This window comes from Gordionus sp. m RMFG-2023, chromosome 3, assembly GCF_954871325.1.
Source record: "Gordionus sp. m RMFG-2023 chromosome 3, tfGorSpeb1-WG-v2, whole genome shotgun sequence".
In the NCBI taxonomy this organism is placed as follows: Eukaryota; Metazoa; Nematomorpha; class Gordioida; order Chordodea; family Parachordodidae; genus Gordionus; species Gordionus sp. m RMFG-2023.
Genome location: NC_088777.1, coordinates 49,200,485 through 49,223,305, shown reverse-complemented (window position 1 = coordinate 49,223,305; position 22,821 = coordinate 49,200,485). Strand labels below are relative to the sequence as shown.

At 27.6% G+C, this 22,821-nt stretch overlaps 1 long non-coding RNA gene across 1 annotated transcript; it reads left to right on the top strand.

Moving 5' to 3' along the window:
• The first annotated feature begins 17,008 nt into the window (after nucleotides 1-17,008).
• On the top strand, nucleotides 17,009-19,308 carry LOC135927350 (uncharacterized). The gene is made up of 3 exons (XR_010572054.1): nucleotides 17,009-17,089; nucleotides 18,458-18,663; nucleotides 19,217-19,308. It is a non-coding gene; the product is annotated as an uncharacterized LOC135927350 (long non-coding RNA).
• Nucleotides 19,309-22,821: the final 3,513 nt, after the last annotated feature.

Below are 22,821 nucleotides of genomic sequence, written 5' to 3'. Positions count from 1 at the left end.
TTTGGAAAACATATTTATTTATTGGAAAAAAAAAGATATTTCATCAAATTCATTATTTTTTATATAAATAATAAACCCATTAAACAATGCCCATCCAAAAAAAAATGATTATAAGTAATATAAAATTAGTAGAAACTTAAAAAATTGCTATGAAAACATCGCCATTTTAAAATATTATAATATAGCCCTGGAGGTATTAACTAGTGTTATCAAATGGCTCAATTTAAGCCTATTTTTAAAAAAACGGCTAACTCAATATTTTAGCAAGAAAAATATTTTCTAAGCCTCGTGATTTTGCTAGTAGATGTCCAAACCTATGTATCCCCTATGAGTAAAATCCTCAGGCTTGTAAGATGTTTCCTTAGATAGAATAGTGAGTTATCCGTTTTTAAAAATCGACTCGCCGGTTTTTAAAAACGGCTAACTCAATATTTTATCCAAAACATAATATTATGCAAAGCCTTCAGATTTTTCTCGTAGATGGCACAAAGGTTTGAACATCTGTTAACGAAATATCTAAGCTTATATCATGTGCAAATGGTTAAAAAATTAAAGATCTTCCCACTTTTAAAAGTAGACAGTTGTCCAATTTATTAAGGCATTTTCTAATAATTCTAGCTAAAATATTGAGTTAGCCATTTTTGAAAATCGGCTCAAATCGAGCCGTTTAAACAACACTAGTATTAACGTCATGATCTAGATGGAGGGGGGTAGATGACACTAAACAAGTAGATCCTAATTAACCGATCACGGTTAAGATGGAACATTTTTGTTTTAACCAACCATGATATTTTTGCAAATATATTTGTATCTTTGGTTTCTTGATTTTTACCATTAATTAATCATCATGGGTATCTATAAAAGCAAAATTAAAGGTTGTCAGACCCAGAAATTTTAAACTCTATTTTAGCGGGAAATTTTGAAAATAACAGTTAAATTAATTGAAAACCCCGATTTTCTAAAATAGGTCGGAACCGGCCCCGGCTCCATATTACCCCGTCTTCGATGAGTTGCCCATAAATCGGTCTTTGTTTAGTCCGTGGTCTCAAAATGCCCCACCAAGAAATTTAAAATTTTTTGAAAGCGAATTCGACTCCATAACTAGAGCATAAGCGTAATTAATGGGTGGGAAAACATTTGAAATTTTTCTACTCGCAGGTCCATTTTATAATTCATTTATTCATTAATATGAGTTATAAATAGTGCTGTAAACCTCACTTCAAAAAATTAAGGCGTCTATTCGTTAAGTTTGAAAAAAAGGAACGCATTACTGACTATTTAAGAAGTAAAACGTTACTCGTTACTAAAAAATGGTAAAATAAATTTTATTTTTTCCCCATAGATAATAAAAAGAAAATTATATAAAAATCATATACTATTCTTTCTATATAATAATTAATTTATTTTTAACACTATACTTTCAAAATTTTCGCTGTGCTAAACACACTTTCTACTGGCACAAAAGATAGGAGTGTTTTATTATATTTAATAAATAAAAAATTTAATTGGAGGAAATTATTAAAAATATTGAATTTGAATGACTCTATTTTCAAAAAACCTATTAGATCATCTTTATAAGAATTTTCATTTCAGATCCTCATCAAATTTTTAAATTATCTTTATCTAAATTTTTTTACCTTCATATGTTTTTTTGGATTTGACCTGCTTGACATTGAGGTTGAAATATTTGAATATGATCAATTTTTATAAAATTAGATGGAAGATAAAAATTGACTTATAGCTGGAAAGAAATAAGTTGATTTAATGTTTTTACAAATATTATATAATAACGTTAATATAGTTTATGTGCCTGTATAATACTTGTTAGGGATTCAATTATAAATATATGTAATTTAGAAAATATTTATAACTTTATTTTAATTGGTATTATATCAATGACTGAGCAATGTAAACTAACAAAAATAAAGCATTAACAATATAATTTTAGTTGAGATGTATTTTTAAATACCTTGAAAACATTTCCAAAACTAATCGATTAAGTTTTTACTATGTCTTAATAAAACCGAGTTACCATTTCTTATATCAATACTAAAACTTTTATCTGATTTAATAATATTCTTTAATGATGAAAAGTTGACTCACAATTGGGTTTGGGATCTAAACTGATACAGAATACTTGAAAATTATTTGAAAATGCATTTTTGTATGGGTATAGAAATTTGTCAAAATATGATGAAACACAATCTTTTTAATTTTCTAAACTTTTAACAATTTTTTTTTAACAATCTCAATTTCTAATCCCTCTTCAGTAATAATGGTTGTCAATATAGGTTTTAATTTAATAAGAAAATTTTCGCCCTGTGTACAATATATCACTTGAAACAATAATTCGAAAGAAAAATAAAGTTAGAAGTTAATAATTTTTTTTTTTAAATAACGACAATTATTCAGTTGAAAACAAAAATTATTTTCTTATAAAAATATGGCACAGCCAAAGATCTACAGTAAGTAGAACCTAAAGACCTCCAATAAAATTTATGGAAACAAGAAAGAAAGAAAGAAAGAAAGAAAGAAAGAAAGAAAGAAAGAAAGAAAGAAAGAAAGAAAGAAAGATCCTGGATATGCCCATATATAAAAAGTAACACATTTAAAAAAATATATATATCGCATTATATCTGGGTTAGAGTCAAAAAATTAGATTAAAAGAAAAATATCGACTGATCGCAAAAAATAATAAAATTAATTGAAAAACCATAAATTGGACAATACAATTAGTTTTTTAAAAAAAATTTATTTTTCAAAAAAAAAATGAATCTATACTGGCTATTGAAATATTTTCAAGGCTAACTAACGTGTGTTATTGTCAGCTTCAAAAATAAAATTGAATGATAAAGGATTGGATGCATTTTGGATCTTCTATAAAATGGAAATTTAAATATATATTTTTTTAAAAAAATATAATTTATGACATCTTTCTTATGTTAATTTATTATGTAAACTTGATTTAAATTTTAAATAATTCACTTCCAAATAATTTTGAGGCATCGGCAGAAAAAAAAACTTTCAAACATTTTGGCCTAAAATGCCCCCCCCCCCTCAAGGGGAAGGAACATGGAAATTTTATTTATTAAAAAAATATCAAGAGAGAAAAATAGAAATGGGTGAAGAAAAAAAATGTAAAGTTAAATAATTAGAAATGGAAAGAATTGTGAAAGAAAGAAAGAAAGATAGAAAGAAAGAAAGAAAGAAAGAAAGAAAGAAAGAAAGAAAGAAAGAAAGAAAGAAAGAAAGAAAGAAAGAAAGAAAGAAAGAAAGAAAGAAAGAAAGAAAGAAAGAAAGAAAGAAAGAAAGAAAGAAAGAAAGAAAGAAAGAAAGAAAGAAAGAAAGAAAGAAAGAAAGAAAGAAAGAAAGAAAGAAAGAAAGAAAGAAAGAAATAAAGGGGGAAAAAAAGAATGCAAAACGTGTTATAAAATGATAAAAACAAATTCAATGTTTGGACTTGACGACCTTAGCCTTACATATTAAACAAATTATTTTTATAACTAATAAATAAAAATTATCACGAGAATATTTGTCGACAAATTATTTGATAAAGATTTGAATTTAATCATTTTTATTTTCTGTTATTTTAATTTATCTGTTGACAAATTATTTGAAAAAGATTGAATTAAAATTCGTATATGTCCGACGTCAGATTCGAGGTTTTCTTTCTTTCTTTCTTTCTTTCTTTCTTTCTTTCTTTCTTTCTTTCTTTCTTTCTTTCTTTCTTTCTTTCTTTCTTTCTTTCAATCATCTTTATTTTCTGTTATTTTAATTTATTTTGGTAATCGCAAATTAAAGTCCCAAAAAAATTGAGTCTCTTAAAACTTTGAATTTTTTTTTATATCCGAGTTATTTTAAAAATAATTTAAAAATATTTTTTTTTGTGCTCCTTGGGATTGTAAAGACTATTGACACCCGTATTGGCTTTCACATTGTTATTCAAAAACCGTGATATAGAAAGATAGAAAGAAAGAAAGAAAGAAAGAAAGAAAGAAAGAAAGAAAGAAAGAAAGAAAGAAAGAAAGAAAGAAAGAAAGAAAGAAAGAAAGAATATCTCATGAAAATAATATAAATAATTATCACTAAACTGGATAGTTGAGTTTAATAATTTTCCAGGTGTTTCGGTGTCATTGGATATTCTCAATATTAATTTAAAATCCCATCTTAACTTTTCTTACTTCCGGAATACAGAATTCTATTCAGAAATAGTAGCTAATCCTTTTCTTTTCTTTATAATTTTATCGATTTTGACATAATGAATATTTTTTAGTTAAAAAAAATGAACTATATAAAAAGAATTACTAGGACACTGTTATTTAAAGTTTCAAAAAAAATATAATAATAAAAATTTATGTCGATAAAAAGCAATATTAAAATCGCTTAACAAAAAAAAATATGTCAAAGTCAATATATTTTTTATCTAAAATTGATTTACATAAAAGATAAATCATAAAGATTTTATTACTATCAATACTACTACTAATTGAATCGAGTTCGTAAGTTATAAATTTGGTATATTATGGTTATTTTCTTAATTTACTATTTTTAAATTCTAATTAGAATACCTTTTATTGACATTCAATTCAAACAAAGTTATACGAAAGAAAGAAAGAAAGAAAGAAAGAAAGAAAGAAAGAAAGAAAGAAAGAAAGAAAGAAAGAAAGAAAGAAAGAAAGAAAGAAAGAAAGAAAGAAAGAAAGAAAGAAAGAAAGAAAGAAAGAAAGAAAGAAAGAAAGAAAGAAAGAAAGAAAGAAAGAAAGAAAGAAAGAAAGAAAGAAAGAAAGAAAGAAAGAAAGAAAGAAAGAAAGAAAGAAAGAAAGAAAGAAAGAAAGAAAGATCAATAAGGACATTTTTAAAATACATATAAGACTTTAAATCGAATATATATGTCGATATTCCTGATGAGTATAAATTCTTACCAGTTGTCACGACAACCTTAACATCCTTTGGGAAGTCATGCTCTTAACCTAGTTTAAAAAGATTGGCAGAGCCTTAAGAACTATATCAGGAGACCCAAAAGAAGGCGCCTAATTACGTCAAGGCATAGGAATTCAGATTAATAAAATCTTAATTTCACATGCTTCGTGGGCTCATTCCGCAAGGAGCTCGAATTAATTTAGATTTTCTTCTTCTTCCATTAATTATTTAGAACTTTCTCTTATAATCATTTGCATTAATTATAAATGTGATAAGTTATATATAATTTAATAATTTTATGATTAATTTAATCCATTTACAAATGTATATTTTAGAACCTTTTAGTTTTTCGTTTCAATTAAATATTGTTTAAGAGATAAAATCATTTATAAATATATTTTTTTTACCCTCTCTTTTATAAGATTTCAAAATTCTTCATATAAGAATGGATTGTAATTTTTTTGGCCTAAAAAAGGCAGGTAAAGAATAGAATATATTCAAAATTCAGAAAATATTGTGCTTTCATGTAGGAAATGTTATGTATTTTTTATAATTATTATTTGACGTGAATCAGGAAGAACATAATCAAATTTTGTTGGAGATATTTGTGATTTATTATTGTATCATTTCTAATGAAACTAATTATTGTTGACATTGACAGGTATAAAAGTAACTAGATAAAACTAATTTTTTAGTATAAAAATATAATTTATTTTTATATTAGATAAATAATTTTTTTTAGTTATTATATTAATAACTTTATATTTTATTGAACCTAATAAATATTTTTATTATTGAAAATATTTTAAAAAAAAAATTTTTTTATATTGATTTTAATTTTATTTTTTTTCAAATATTTTAGGAATATGAATTTCTCTTGTTATAAATATTAAACTTTAAAATAATTTTTATTTTTTGTCAATCATTACAATTTTACGCATTATTAAAAAATTATAATATAGGGGAGGAATATTTAAATTTAATATACTTATAATTTTTCGATATACTTTGTTCAAAATTGTTAATTTATATAAAGATGTAAGGTATAAAAACTGTATAAGTTAGGGGCAATTCATTAACACCACAGATACAGACAACGCAGTCCAGTCCAATCTTAATCAAATCGATATACCGAATGAAAAGAAAGAAAGAAAGGAAAATAATATAAAAGAAGAGAAGAAAATAAAATAAAACTCCACTTAATATTTTTGAATAATAATTTAAATCTTTTGAAGCCGACCTTGTCCTCTATATAAGAAAATAAATCACTTCGATTCTGATCGAATTCAGGAAATTGAATTTTTTTTAAGAAAAAAAAAGAAGAAAGGAAATCTCAATCAATTTTAAAAATCAATAATTATTATATATATTTATATTATTTATAAAAAATAATGTTTTTATATATAATATAATATTTGATTATTCTAATTTTTTTGAAATGTTTATTTTTGCATATTTTATGTTTTTTTAGGTGTTTAAATGAAAAATTTTGTGAAGAGATCAAGGTTAAAAACTGGAGGGTGGGTGGGGGGGGGGTATTAAATTACATTTTATTAATAAATAAAATTGCAACAATTAATAAATAACCGCGAATTCGATACTTTAAAAAACAAATATTTCATGGAAAATAGGGGGTGGAAATATTCGTCCTCTATAAATTCCCTAGGTTGAATAAAATGATGAGAAGGAGGTGAGTAAATTAAGTTTTAAACCTAAATGTTTCCATATTTGGAATTAGACTATTTAAAAAATGTTTTATTTTTTAAATTCTCAATCCTACCTCAAAAGATTTAAAATGGTAAATAAAACCTATTTTTTTTATTTCACATTTTAATGGTCAAGGTTACAAATACTTTACCAAAATTCAATTTGTTTAAACAAATTGTTTATACCGCGCTAAAATAAGATATCTTATCAAACGTCTATCACGGGGGGGGGGATTGATGCAATCGTCATAGAAGTTGAAGAAGGAGGGGGGGGGGGGGGTAGGATATGATTTTTTTAAAAAATAAAATTTCTGAAATGGCTAAGTGTTACGTGAACGATTAAAAAAAATTAAGATAAATTTATTGAAAAATCATGTATGCTGATTCTGCTAGAATATCAGGGCACCTACCCTTTTCTGGGAAAATAAATGCAAATCATTACTCTCTAATTTTATATATACACACAATATACAACCCTTTATTCAATCAATTATATTCGGTGCCCACCTCGTATCCATTAACAACCCATATGGTGACATAAAACCCATTGCTATGGGCCCAATAGTTAGATGGATTATTTCAAAAATAATATATTCCCGCATAAAATCGCACCTTTCAAGTTTACTAATACTAAATCGGCTGAGATTCTATATTCCCGTTGTTCCTTCTTCGTATAAAATTTCACAAGAATATATACAACAATCAAACTACTTTCCTAAAATTCGATAATTTCGCCATTCTCTCAAAACAAGGTATTTAGTAGGGGGATTTCACTGGGTCCTAAATTATTTTGCAAAGGCACACAAACTCATCATATATGAAATTATAAATTATTGTGATGATCTAAAACTCTCAATATATGGTGTCTCAAGAATAGTATGCTGGCCTTATAATAAAATTTTGTAGATTATAAATATTAATAGTCCATTTGTGGCGAAGATAAGCATACATTTTATAAATTAATTTATAAAAAAAATTCAATCGCATGAGGGAAATTCTAAAATTTCTCGCTCATCAGGAATACCTAAATAAATTTTCTCGTTATCACTAAAATAATGCACTCATTCCGTTCATCCCAGATCTTTATGTATTCAGACATGCTGATAGATCTTAAAATTTACTTAAAGAAAAATACTTGAATCAATCCTTAATCTTAAATTTTCTAGCTTCCATAGATGCAAACTTCACTTCCTTAGGTGATTTAGGCCTTCATAAATATCGCTCAATATATTAACTTTCCTTTTGTCACTTGAAAAATTTAATGAAATTCTCGAAGACTTTCACATTGTTGATTTTCATCAAGTCATTGCGCTTGACCTTTGGTGTGGAAAGCAAAAAACTGGGATTTACCTTTAACACTATATTTATCTGCCTGAATACTTCTATTTGAAAAAAGTGCAATAATATTCCCCATCCCTTTTTCGTCACTATCTGGAGATAATAATAGCAATAATCTCACTTCCGAATAAACATTTTGACTGCAAATATTACTTTACTTAAATTATTGATAGATGGAACGATGCAAAGTTCTAACTTGGGATTTTACTCACAAAAAGAGAACTAAGAATTTCCATCGATCCTCAATTAGAATGCGATATTGTAACGCCTTCCACCTGTTATCTGTGTATTAGCCATATTGTCCAGGTCATCATCCCCTCATTTTCAATTTCAAGAGATAGACTACCTAGGTACCATGCCCTTAATTCAATAATATGTTGAAACTTGAGGGCCAATAATATTCCACCCTCTCTTGAACCCTTTGGCTTCTGCCACGACTACTTAACTAGCCAGACGAGATTCCTCTTATTCTATAAAATTAAGGTGCATGCATCCCACGCTTGGGATTACAATTAAAACGCCGTTTGCGATTTTCGGAAATTTCCATTCCGAGAAGAGAAAATTTAAAAAATAATAAGAGCAAGACTATCGTTTTAAATGTAATTTCTTGATCCAACACGCTATATTAATGAAATACCTGTTTGGGACTATATATAGAGGCATTAGCCCTATCCAATCGAATTTCAGCTCAAAATTTTTAAATTCCGAAATTTCAGAAGATCACATCTTTCCAACAATATCAACAACCTAAACTTTCCTTTTAGGCTTAGCCATCTTCAAGGGTTTAGAATCTTACATCCGTGAGCTTACTGGCAATCCCCGAAGCTTCTTTTTCGGATGAAGCTGTCATAGCTATACTTAAACCGAATTATCGAAGCTTAAGTGGCCGTCATGTTTCCACAAATCTTCGCTGGAATTACTCTTCCTTATTTTACGTTATATTTCATCTTTATTTTTATTTAAAATAAATATTGTTTTATTTATATAATATTCATAATCTTTTTGAATATCTATGCATATCCACCCCCAGTTTTCCTTGGTTCTAATGCAGTGTTGTACCCTTTACGTTGATTGTTACGAGCCCATTTAATCGAATGCCTAATATACGCACTGCTAGTTCTCTCACAGAAGTCATCCCCTCCCAGGCGCGTAACCAATGGGGGGAAAGGGGGAAATTCCCCCCCCCCTCGCAAATTTGACTGTTTTCTTAAATATCATTTTAAGCTAATAAAAATTTTACCCCCCCCCCCCCCAATCAAAATTTTACAAATATTTGAATAACAATTTTCCAACATAAAACTTATTTTTTATAAATATATTTTATTAAAATTTCCTTTCCTTGTGAGTACATTAACATTATTCAAAAATATTAATAAAATGGAAAAATTTTAAGTCAAAGAGAATGAAATCAAATGGTAATTTAGTTTATTATTATATATAACTATTTTATTAAATTCAAAATTATTAGTAAGTTAGAATTAATAAGTATTTTTAATATTAATTATTAATAAATATCTATAATTTTTTAAATAGATTATTTTTACTTCGATTTTGTAGAACAGAAGAAATAGAAATACAAAAGTTAAATAAGGCTAAGCATGAAAAAAAGTAATGTGTCGTCAGAAGCGATATCATTATTGAATTCAATTGATCAATAGAGTTTATCATTGTTGCTAGTTGCATCAATAAATTATTTTCCTATAGCTCACTACTTTGTAGAAATTTACAAAAACCAAATTTAGATTTGGTTAAAGGTTATTGATTTGGCGGAAAATATACAAGGTAGATACAATAAGAATGAATTCGAAGGCTATTTTATGATATAACACTAATTAAACCTCGTCTAGCACCTGGGCAATTATTGAGATGTAAAATAAATATTGGCTCAACTGAAGAATATTATAAAATATCCACTTTCATCCCATTCTTAGATACTTTTTGCAAATAAAAGTACGGTTATTAGATAAAAAAACAAGTCTTTAGCAATCTTCAAGTTTTAATACCCAAAGATCCATCTTAGTTTTTTAATGCCACTATTGGTAAAATTAAATATTTAGCAAAATTTTATTCCTATGATATTGATACTGAAATAAATTTAATCGAATTGTGGTATAAATATTTACTATGTTTAGTTATTTTACCTGAGCATGCTATTGATGCGCTCAATCGGTGTAGAGAAACCTTGGCTCAAATTCCTAATATTTTGAAGTTGTTTTATATTCTACCATGTTTGCCTATTATAACATGTACGAATGTAAGGACTTTCCAACTTAAGAAGGTTGAAAACATATTTATTAAGTACTACTTCCGAATCTCGGCTAAATGGGTTAACTCTGTTAAATATCCACAGAGATTTGATTCCAACGGCAAACAAAATTCTTGATGAATTGGCAACATTCCCACGAAAATTAAAAATCACATTATAATTATAGTATTTAATAAAAAATTTTGTATAATACTGTATTTGATAAGAAGTTTTAAAAAACTTGTTTTTTAAATTATTTTCTAGTCAATATTTTCTAGTTTTGTTAAACGCCTCGTTTTGAGCCGATTTTTAAAAACGGCTAACTCAGTTATTTATCCAGAATAATATTATGCAAGCCTGAAAATTTTGCTCATAGAAGAAGTAAAGGTCTAGACATATAGTATCGAAATTTCGAAGCTTAATTAATTTTTTTCTGGCGAAAATATTGAGTTAGCCGTTTTTAAAAATCGGCTCAAAACAAGCCGTTTAACAACATTAATATTTTATACACAATACTATTAATATTTTCAATAAAAAAATTATATTATACTTATATTGTATGAGAATTTAAACTAAGGGTAGCTTTAAAGCAAATTTTATAAAAAAAATGACATTAAAATTTATTTCCACTTTACATTTAAAAAACTTTATTAAATATAATATACCTAACTAAAAATAATAAAAAATAGGCTTGTAATATCCATTAGCACGAATTAGTAAATAATAGTTACAAATATAAATATAATTATTATTAAATTATGAATAATTTAATGGAAGAGCTAAAACATAAGACCCGGCCGAAGGCCGGGGAAAGCTGGCCGAAGGCCAGATACTGGAGGTTTGGGGGCGAAGCCCCCAAAAAAATTCCCCCCCCCCCATAAGAAAATCCTGGATACGCCACTGTCCCCTCCATAAATCCATTAACAACATTCTACTAGCTGTTTTCAAGAACGTTAATATCCACTCTTGGTCCAGAAGGTCTTTCAAATGATAACGCTCTAATCCCGGTTAGTATATCTTTTATTCTTTAGACAAACGGCCTCACACTGGCCGATATTTTAGTAAATACTAACCACACATCTTCTGCCATCGAAAAGTAGAAGTCGTTAAAATAAAATAAGCTGGTCTTACGAACAAATTCTTTAAATCAATGGCACCAACACTTTAGGAATATTTTCAGAAAGGAGTCGCTCAAGCTTATCAAAGCTATTGGCAAGTGAAAGAGACCTATTACAGTTGATCCTTCTAGGGATTAGATTGGTTGGCGGTAGTAATGATTGGGAACGATAAGAATAGATAAGAACGAATTTGATATGGTATTGATTGGGTACGATAAAAATAGATATGAACAAATTTGATATGATATTGATTGGAAACGATACGAATTGTAGGAATTTGATATAATCGAATAATTTAGGTTATTATTTAATATTCAAATGTATTGTATACATTCAGAAAGTCAAATATATACTTATTAAAATCAATTGAACATGATATAATCTGATATTAAATTGACGCCACTGAATATAAAATTTAAATCCTATAACTAAAAATAAACATTTTAATATTATTTAACAAACATGTAACTAAAATATAAACAAAAGTATTATGTTACAATTTACAAACATGTAACTACAAGCATCAATTTAAAAAAATTTAAATAGATCAATACATTCTAATGGGGAAGTAACTGAATATATTGGGTACAGGGAATAAATGCATTTACAATATTGTTGTTTCCTTATTTTGGAATATAAATCAATAAATATATTATAGTGGAAGAGACTATATATACAGTGTTGTGATGATTTAATGAAACATATTGACGATTAAAAATTAAAACTCATCCATATAAATTTATTTTGTTTACATAAATAATTATAATAACAAAAGGAATATAAAAGAATTTTCAATAATACTTTGTCTATATTTTAATTATTTTTGCAAAGAAAATAATTTTATATAGATGGGTTTTAATTTAATCGTCAATATGTTTCATTAAATCATCACAACACTGTATATATATATTGGGAAAGGGTAGAAATGCATAATTATAATAATGTTGTTTCCTTATTTTGAATATAATCAATAAATACTTTATAATGTGGAAGGGGTTAAATATATTGTGAAAGGGAGTTCATGTATTATTATAATATAATAATATAGTTGTTTCCTTTGGGAAAGGGAATAAATGCATTATTATAATATTGTTATTTCCTTATTTTGGAATACAATCAATGAATACATTATAATGGGGAAGGTGCTAAATGAAATTATCTAAATGCTGAACATGGATTATTATTTTATTATAATGGTTATTATTTAGCGCAAATTTTTGCATCTTACATTCCTTTATTATAGTTTGTTAGTCATATTGTAGTTAAACATTTTTAAATATATTTATATAATAAAAAATTTTGTCTTACTCCCTGCCAACCATCACTAGAATAGTAAAATTAACAGGTAGGCATAAATGATAAAATCTTGGTTAATATTCAATAAAAAATGAAACGGCAATTTATTGGTTAGTAATTGAACATTTCATGACCAGGTTTATCATATATCTCTAATTTGATTGATATGCGCAATCACAACCTTATGGTATATCTTGATTTCCCACATGACAATACTGATCCTCCTTTTTACCAGAGTTAACTAAAGTTAAATCACAGTCATTGTTCTCTTAAAACTCCATTTCTATCTCAATTCCCTATCGAATAATCTTGCTGCAGGTGACATTTTTGTTACCGAATGTGTCGCAAAGTGATAGTTTAATAATACATATGCTAACATAATCTCATCCCAACTCCCCTAATTTATAAATCATATTATTTGCTGGGCGAAAAGCTCTTTCAGCCATCCTATTAGAAGGTGGGTGGTATGCAGGAGTAAAATATTTGTATAATACCCTTTTGTTTAAAATTTTTTTTTTAAATCATAAGAACTAAATGCTGGTCCATTATCTGATACCAATTCTACAGGGTAACCGAATCTAGAAAACACATTATTTAATACAATTATAGTGTTAATGCTATTAATGTTTTTAACCTTGATAATTCCCAGCCATCGAGGGTACCCATCAATAATTATCAGCCCGTAAAAATTCTTAATAGGTCCAAAAAATCAATGTAAATTCGATACCAGGGCTTATTTGGTTGCACCCAGTTGATTTTGCCTAACTCTTGGTAATGTAGGAGCATTTATCATACACTTATTACACCTAAACACCATTTCGTTAATATCTCTTAACTCCTGGCCACCAAAAATATTTTTTCATATTATGAATCATCTTAAAAACCCCAATATGCCCTTCATAAAGATCATTGAGCATATTTTTCCTTAGTCTTTGAGGAATAATAATCTGTCTCTCTTTAAATATACAATCATTTTTAATATTCAAAAACATTAACATATATCTTATATATTCTTTAATTTGTGAATAATTGCCACCTTTATTCAAAACATATTGTTTAACTTTGACAAGCTCAGTCTACCAATGCATCTCTTTTTATTATAACTAGATCATTAATAATTTTTTAATCATTATTATCTTTATCAACATTAAAAAAAACAAACGACATCTTCATTGATTAATCTAGATAACTGATCAGGAATTATCTGATCTTTCCCCTTCCTATAATTAATATTAAAATCATACCTAGCTAAACACAAAGCTCATTTTTGTAATCTTGGTGACACATTATAAAGTTTCACCGGATATGCCCCAAATAAATTAACCAGAGGTTTATGATCTGTATAAATCTCAAACATCCTACTTAAATATTCTATCCATTTTTTTAACAGCCAAAATAACCGCGAATCCTTCTTAATAATCGAATATTTATATTAGCACCTGACAATACTTTGGACATGAATTCAAGAAACCTCTATGATTATCTTCTTCCACATGGAACATAACTGCTCCCATACCCTTATTCGAAGCATCAGTCGAAATAAACAACTTCTTACTTCTATCATAATGTGTTTAAAAATAGGGCGCATTACACAATCTTTTTCTAATCTCACAAAATCTTGCTTCTTTCATTAATACCCCAATAGAAATATTTCCCCTTCTTAAGCAAATAATAAAAATTAGATGCCAATTTCGAAAAAACCTTCGATAAACCTGGAACAATAATTCATGAGTCCCATTCATGTCAGAATATTCATCCATAGTTTTTTTTGGAAATATGCAGTGGAAACTCTCAGCCAAAAAGATAACTTATTAAATTAAAACAGATCTTCGTGGGTTGACAGGGTAAGAAACTTTGAAGTTTCTTTAGGGACAGGTATTTGTAAATAGGCTGAAGAAAAATCTATTATCGAAAATATCTTACCATATCGAGCCTTAGCTATTTTGTCACTAGTACTTGGCAAAGGATATTCAAACCTTTCTATCCGAGGATTTACAGTGACTCTAAAGTCAACACTAACCAATATTAATAGTGTAGCCCATTGAGAAAATTTGACAGGGATTATTATGCCCTGTTTACGCCATTGCTCCAGCGTGCTTTCTAACTCTCTTCTAATTCAAAAGATATACTCTCCTGGCCTTAAAAAATATTGGTTTATAATCATCCTTTAACAAAATATTTATTTTTAAATCTTTAACCTTGCTTATTTTACTATTAAAAACACAATCAAATTTTTTAATTTCCGTGTATATTGACGGAATCAAAATATATCCGTTATAAATATTATCTTTATTTTTACAGAGATTGTTAAAAGTTAAAAAATTTAACTTATCTCCTCTCTTTTGCCTATTAATAGTATTTATCTCTTGATGGGCAAAGTTGTCACAGGATCATAAATAAAAAATTAAGATTATTTAATTGCATATCAATAATAAAATCATATATAAAATTGATCTTATTTCGTGGTCTTAGATTATAAGGTATCTGAATTATCTCTTGTTTTTTGAAGTTGCTGTTATTGTCGATCCCCTTATAAGTATAATTTCCTTTCATGCCTTATTGTCTCCATTTCGCTCCATCATCTCTTCTCCATGGATCTAAGTTTTTCATTAAGTTAATCAAATTGTACCGAAATCAATTCGGTATTCAGTCCCGAACCACAGCCTTTAAGTCGATCCAAATATTCTCTGGAAGACTCCATTCTATCAGGTTTGGCATTAAACAATTCTAAGATTCTCATATATCTGTGTATCCTTTTTTTGAATTAAATCTCTCATTTTCCGATACGATAAATTTTCCAAATTATCAATGCTAACCGCCATCTCTTTATCAATCATTTCGAACAGTCTTTATTTTTTTTATGGCTTCATCGAAAATATTTTTCGTTAAGAACTTCAAGTCGAAGGTTATTAATAGAACTTTGACTTTGACATAATTACTATCTTCCACCATATAGGGATTAGCTTGGTTGGCGTCAGCGTCTACATGACAGTATATTCACTGGATGCAAACCCCCCTCAAAAATATATATCTACCCCCCTAATATACCAAAATATTATCCAGGAAAATTTTCTAGATTATTATAGCCTACCCCCCAAAATGCCTTCCCCGCTACCCGCTACCCCCTACCACCTACCCCCTACCCCTTTATAGATATTAGGATGCAAATTGTTCCTACCCCCCTCCCGCTCATGTAGACTCTGCTTGGCGTAGTATCGATTGGGAACGATGAGAATAGACAAGAACGAATTTGATATGGTATTGATTGATAATCGAATAATTAAGGTTAATATTTAAAAGCAATTTCATTCAAGTTTTATCATCGCAATATTATTATTGTATAAATTCAGAAAGTCAAATATATACTTATTAAAATCAATTGAACATGATATAATCTGATATTAAAATTGACGCCTCAGAATATATAAATTTAAATTCCTATAACTAAAAAATAAACATTTTGATATGATTTAAACAAACATGTAATTAAAATATAAACATTTAAGTATTATATTACAAACATGTAACTACTATCCCAACGAAGGATTTTACTTTCGTCAGCTCTCTCAATATCTGCCGGTTCAACTGAAACTTCCTCTCATAGGCGTGGCCGATGGGGTGGGTGGGGCGCAAGGGGAAATTTGCTCTCTTGCCTGTTCTCCTAATTATTATTTTTTAAGCAAATATAAATTTCCCCCTACACATGGATATCACTCCAATTAATAGGGGATATAACAAAAACTCTTACCTAAGCATTTTCAGTTTACATTGGCATTTGCTGTTTTCCCAGGCATTCATAATTTACTCAAACCTTAATATAATTTTTAATTAATAAAAAAACTGATAATATAGAAAAGTGTTTACTTGTGCTTAATATATCAATTGCCAAAACAGATTTAAACAGAGTTACACGGATGAACAGATGGGGTCTATGTTACCCCAATCTCCAAAAAAAAACCTTTATAACTTTTGGACTGCTGAAAAAAAAATCAAAATTAATTTTACTCACATATACTTTATCTAAAAATCTTAAGCTGCTAAAAGATTTAGGCAAAAATATCGATAGAATTTTAAGTAATAAAGTTTTTTTAAATGAATGGGATCTGCATAGTTTCACCTGAGCAATTAAGCATTAATATATGATTTAACAATAAAATACATCATGTAATTAAAAGTTATTATACTATAATTTTTAAAAAGATTAGTTAACAAGTTTATAATCGAATTTAAAACAAATTTTTATTATAATCTAAAATAATTTTATCATCAAATTTAAAGTCCATTTGTTATAAAGTTTAAAAAAAATAATAATTTAATAATAAATTTCTTCAATTAAAAATATCTTTCCAGATCAATTTTTTTTTTAATATTAAGAATGCCAATCCTTATTTCAATAATAATTTAACAATCCTCTTAACAATTTCTATAACATAGTCGGGTATTCTGTATGGAAAAAAAACAAGACGGTACACTTAACTTAAAATACATTAAACTGGGAAAGAATGGGATATTATTTGTTTAGAATTAGGTTCTATTTAATTGCCATTTGTCTATTATGGCTCGCATTATCCCCAGTCTCCCTTAAATACGAAGATATTATTTTCATATCTAATCTTTGTTAGGATATCTATGAATTTTTACAACCGAATTTAGCAATATATTATCAATGTGCGTGTCCAAGACCCATTACCAAAAAATTAATAATCAATTTTAAAAATGACAGAAATTTACAAATTTGGCCAGAAAACTCTGGGCTAATTTCAATGAGATGTGATGGGATATTAAATATTGATTGTTATAATTCGTATATTAATCTTTTAAAAAAAATTATTTTCATTTAAAAAGTATATAAATTGAAATATCATAAAAATTTACTAATTATAAAAAGTAATTCATTGAATGACAAAATAAGGTTAATTCTTAAAATTATCACAAAATAAAATGTTAAAAAAATTAACTAATTAAAAAATTCAACAAATTTTTTTTGGAGCCATAATTGCAAAATAATTTTATAACATATATATATAAAATAAAATTTTTAAAATGGGAGCAAATACACTCCCTTTTCATTTTTCCCGCATATTCCTCCTCATGCTTATGTGCCAAACTTGGATATTATCTCAAGGTAACCGTAATGCCAATCTTATTCAATCTTTCACATTTTTCTTCTTTCTAAATAACTAATAGACTATATACACGTTATCAAGATGGAGATTAATAGGCACTGAGCTTATTATTTTCTAAACCTCTTACGACTCGATATATATATGTTAAAGTCAAATCGCGCTTAGAAAAATCACCAAATATCTTATAAATTGTCCAAAATTCTTAGGATAAAATATGGTAAAATTAGTTCCTTTTCTTAAAATCGAAATCCTCTATTTAAGAGTCGTTTGTTATTTGAGAGGAGAAGGAGGGGTGAGGGGGTTAAAATATTATTCACATCCGGGGGTCACCAAATCTATAATGAATTATTAAAAAAATATGTATTCTTTTATCTAAAAATTTTGATTTTACATTTTAAATTAATGAAAAGCAAAAGATATGCATATAAAATAAACCTTAGCTCTAAAAATCGAATTGCCTTTGATATTTAAATAGAATTTATTAAGGAAAAATGATATTGGTGTAACCGTTTTTCTTATATAATCTTAATATAGATTATGTATAAAGACTAAAAATAAAATTGAACATTTCATTAGTTTGAATTAAAAACAATTGTAAATATTTATTCTGTAATTTTGGCTAAAAACTTAAATATATACCCTTAAAATTTAATTATATGGAAAAAAGCTATCTTTTTAATATATTTGTTTTTATTCTACGAAAAAAAGATTTAATGCCGTTTACCCATCTCTCGCTCTAAGAGATCAGCATTGAGGACAGAGTTACTAGCACCTTAGTCGTTAAGAAATGGGGAAATGATCTAATAAGAAGAGGGTGGTCAACGTTGATTGTTATGAAGAAACCTAATCGGAATATCGGGAACTTAAAATTTTACTCCTTAGTCTTCAGGAGCCCAGCGGTGGCTGATACATCGGTTAGATATATTTTGTTAAGATTGTATCTTCACTTTTTTCTTTCCAGGAAAATTGGCGTGTTAGCTGAGAGGTAAACTAAAACTATAGAGCCAAAGTTTAATTGATATTTTGGGGTTCTAAATATCTGCTATAAATATCTCCTTTACATAAAGAGGGTGGGGGGGGATTACTTCTAATATTAAGTTAGTTTCGGCAAAATAATATAATGAATAGACCTTATGTTTCTGACCTCAGCACATGCCAGATCTAGTTAAAACACACATGTAGGCTAGTAAAAGAAATTAAAAAATTATTTGTGTCATATATTATAATAGTTCGTTGATGTTTAAAATAAAATTATCAACGGTGAATTTTTAAAACATTAACATCGTTCTTAATCAATTACTGTCTCCCTCAGTTTTATCAAGTTATACAGAGTCGATATGGAATCTATAATTAGGGTCAATTCGATGAAATTATATTATTAGATTTTAATTATAACCTTTTTTTTTCTGTTGTAAGTTTTTAATACCTTTTATTTTTATATTTACAAACATATTTTTCCAAAAAAAGGCTATAGTCAAGGACCCAGGCGTTTTCACATTTTCCTTTCAATTTCCGTCCAAATGACCAAATGATACAGTTAGTTGAAAAAAATATGAGCGGTTCTTATATTACAGATTATCGATAATATAAATCTTATTTCAAAAAAATCAAATATATAATAATCATTTGAAAATTTACAAAGGAATTAATATAATAAAAAAATTATATATAAAAGTGTAAAAATAAGCCTTATTTTCTTGATGCTCAATCAAATTTTTACACATCGAAAATCTAAATTTCAGCATTAAATTAGAACCCTAGAACTCATACAAGTCCGATCAAGTAACTAAATTAAATTTCTTGATATTGCAGTTGGCATGATAGTGTTTGAAGGCCGTATAATAATCTAAGTGGGGGGAAATATGTATATCAAGAACAAATATATGTTGGGGGTGTTTCACTTATATAAACTCCGGTATGAGCGCTTATTGGCGCTCCTTAGAAGAAAAAGCTATGGAGTAAATGTCTTAGGGGATATGTCTCTAGGCAAATTACCGTGCACCCTAATATTACTTCTGTATTTTCGATGGCATAAGATGTGTGGTTAGTCTTTGCTACAAGATCGGCCAGTGTGAGACCGATTGTCCAAAGAATAAGAGATTTACAACCCGGAATTAGTTTCATTTGAAGGACCAACTGGACCAAAAATAAATGGGATATTAACGTTTGTTGGCTAGTAGAATGTTGTTAATGGATTTATGGAGGGGATGACGTCTGCGAGAGTATTAGCAGTGCAAGAGATGGTAGGCATTTGATTCAATAGGCTTATCATAATTTCCGAGTGTAAAACACTGAATTAGGATAAAGGCTAAGGGGTGAATATGCGTAGTTATTTGCCAGTCATGAGGAGGACAAGATTGGAACTACGAATGGCTCCCAACCATTCATAGCCAGAGTTTGCATTTAATACTATATAATCTTAGTTTTCCTCAAATCGTATGTTTGAAATGAGGCATTCGGCGGAGCGGGCGATCAAAGAAGTATCCCAGTTTTTTTCTATGTTAAAGGCTGAACGGCAGGGGAGGGACAAGATGTTGCCGTTCCAATAGGTAAGAGCCTAAGATAAGTCAGGTTCTGCTATAATTTAAAAATAACCTTTTTGAAATAGGAATAAATTTCCATTATTTTTTTAAAAATATTTTTTTTATTTAGGTAAGGGGGAACCTTCTCTTCTGTAAATATGCCCTGATGTATATAATTATATATATATATAATTTAAGCTTTACTTATTTTGTTTATGTGATGTTATTTATCTATCTTGATGTAAGTTGTAGATTTTTAAGTTGAATTATCTTGTACTGTAAATTTTACCGATGTTTTTTTTAATACGAGAGCGGGAAAGAAAGAATAAATAGATTAAGACAAGCCAAAAATCTCATATTGCCTGAAATGCATGCCGTCATGTTTTAAATACTCTATGAATTTCAGAAAATTTTTCTATGAACTTTTAAACTAAATATAATTTATATTAAATTTTCCATATATTTTTTATACAAATTATAAATGACTCAAAGGTTAACAGCAAAATTGTCTGCAATTCATAAGTACCGCGCTCAAAAAATGATTTATGCCGGAAAAAACACATTGATACTAACTATATGGCCCTTAAAATGACCTTTGGATAAATTAAATCTGAAATAAATCAGTGCCTATTGATTAATTTTTTTAAAGGAACTATAATATCTAGACCTTTTAGATTAACATAGTGTTTTTAGATCCTTTAGGTTGAATTAATGTTAATCCACCACATGTCGAGGTAATTTTTTTTTGTTTATTTATACTATGTGATTTAAGCACATTTAATAATCATATGGTCCCTACATGACAAATCTTTGTCACGTCTTATTTTTTTTGTTAAATAATAATTACCCACACCAAGAAGTGCTCTTTCAAAATCTTTTCCCTGAGCTAAACTTAATTCATAAATTTTATTAACCATCGTATGTATACAGATGTAGTAGAATCTCTGTTAAATTTAACATATTATTTAACTATTCACAGTTATTGTTTATAAAGAGATAAGATATTACCTTATTTTTTAAAGATAATTATACATATAAAAATAAATTATTCTTTAAACCGGTATCTATATGTTTCAATAATTTATTAAATTGTTTGTCTCTACAATATTCGTGCCGATTTTCAATCTTGTCTTTAAAGATTTTATTATTTAACGAAAAGACAAGTTCTTCTTTGCCAAAATTCTAGTTACAATATTTTCCCTTGTCCTTGAATCTATTCCCTCTTTATTCTGTAAAAATATGTTTAGATTCTTTTTCATATGATAAGTACGTAATATCTATGTGTAGAATTATTAAAATAATTCCTTAACGAAGTTATTAGGCCTAGCTCCTCAGCACTGCCTAATATAAGATTTTCAGCATTTTTTTTTGAATATGACTTCCAAGTGGGAAAAGAAAATGTTCAAAGTTTCATAATCAGAGATGCCATGCAAAAATATAAGACTAAAGAATATAGAATTATTCTGTGAATATTTAGACATGAGCACTTGATTCTTAAAACTGATTTCGTCATAAACAAGGAACCTAAATTATAAGTTTTATCAACACCTATAATACTCTGAAAATTGAGAACAAATATATCTAATACTTACTAACATTAAGCTAATATATAATATTAGTGAAGATACTCTGTCTGGGCTTATGTCTATTTTTTTAAATATTGGATATTTATGAATATTTTTTGTAATTCATTAATCTGGTCAGAATAAATTTGCAAATAACCATAATTATTTTTATGTTCGTTAAATCGTATATTTTGTTTGATATCCCTGGGAGTAAAATAATTTTCTTCATTGGCTATTAAATCTTGGTAGACGTCTTTTGGAGGCTGATGCACTACCTTTTCCTTAATTTGTCGCATTATACAACTTGGGTACGACTATTAACTCCTTAGTAGTTTATGTTGTTCATGTGGAAACAACCCTGGATATCTTCCTATGTATTCAAATATAAATGTAGATTGAATAAGATGAACTAAGCTGTTTAAATATTTATCTAAATAGCATATTTTTTTTTATACGTTTCACAATTTTTCAATTTTGTATAATAAATATTTAAAATTACAAATTTATATTGTTTTGTTGTGGACTTGCCAAATAAGCCATCCTTAATAACCATAGGTCCAAGTGTAATATCATTGGTATTTATACTATAGTAATTTTTTGTTGTAACTGATGCACCAGTCCACGCTGCACAGTTGTAATTTTTTACCTTTTTCTTTCAGACATATTGTCTGTATTACTTATGGTAAATATAGCATTGTTATACCCGTTTATATTGATTCTAGAATATTTATGGGTTTCAAAAACATATACATTTTATTTTCAGTATCTAGAAACTTGCTGGTGGAAAAATTGTAAGTTACTTCTAACAAATGATGATAAAGCAGTAATAGTTGGAGAATTATTGTTAACTGAGATGGAAATATGAATGGTAGCTGGCGTCAAAACGGGTGATAAATAAGCGATACTAAATGGGGAATTGATTAGAGGTTGAAATATATGTAGAGACCTATTGTCTGCTGATGATCAAATTGGTGATAAATAACTA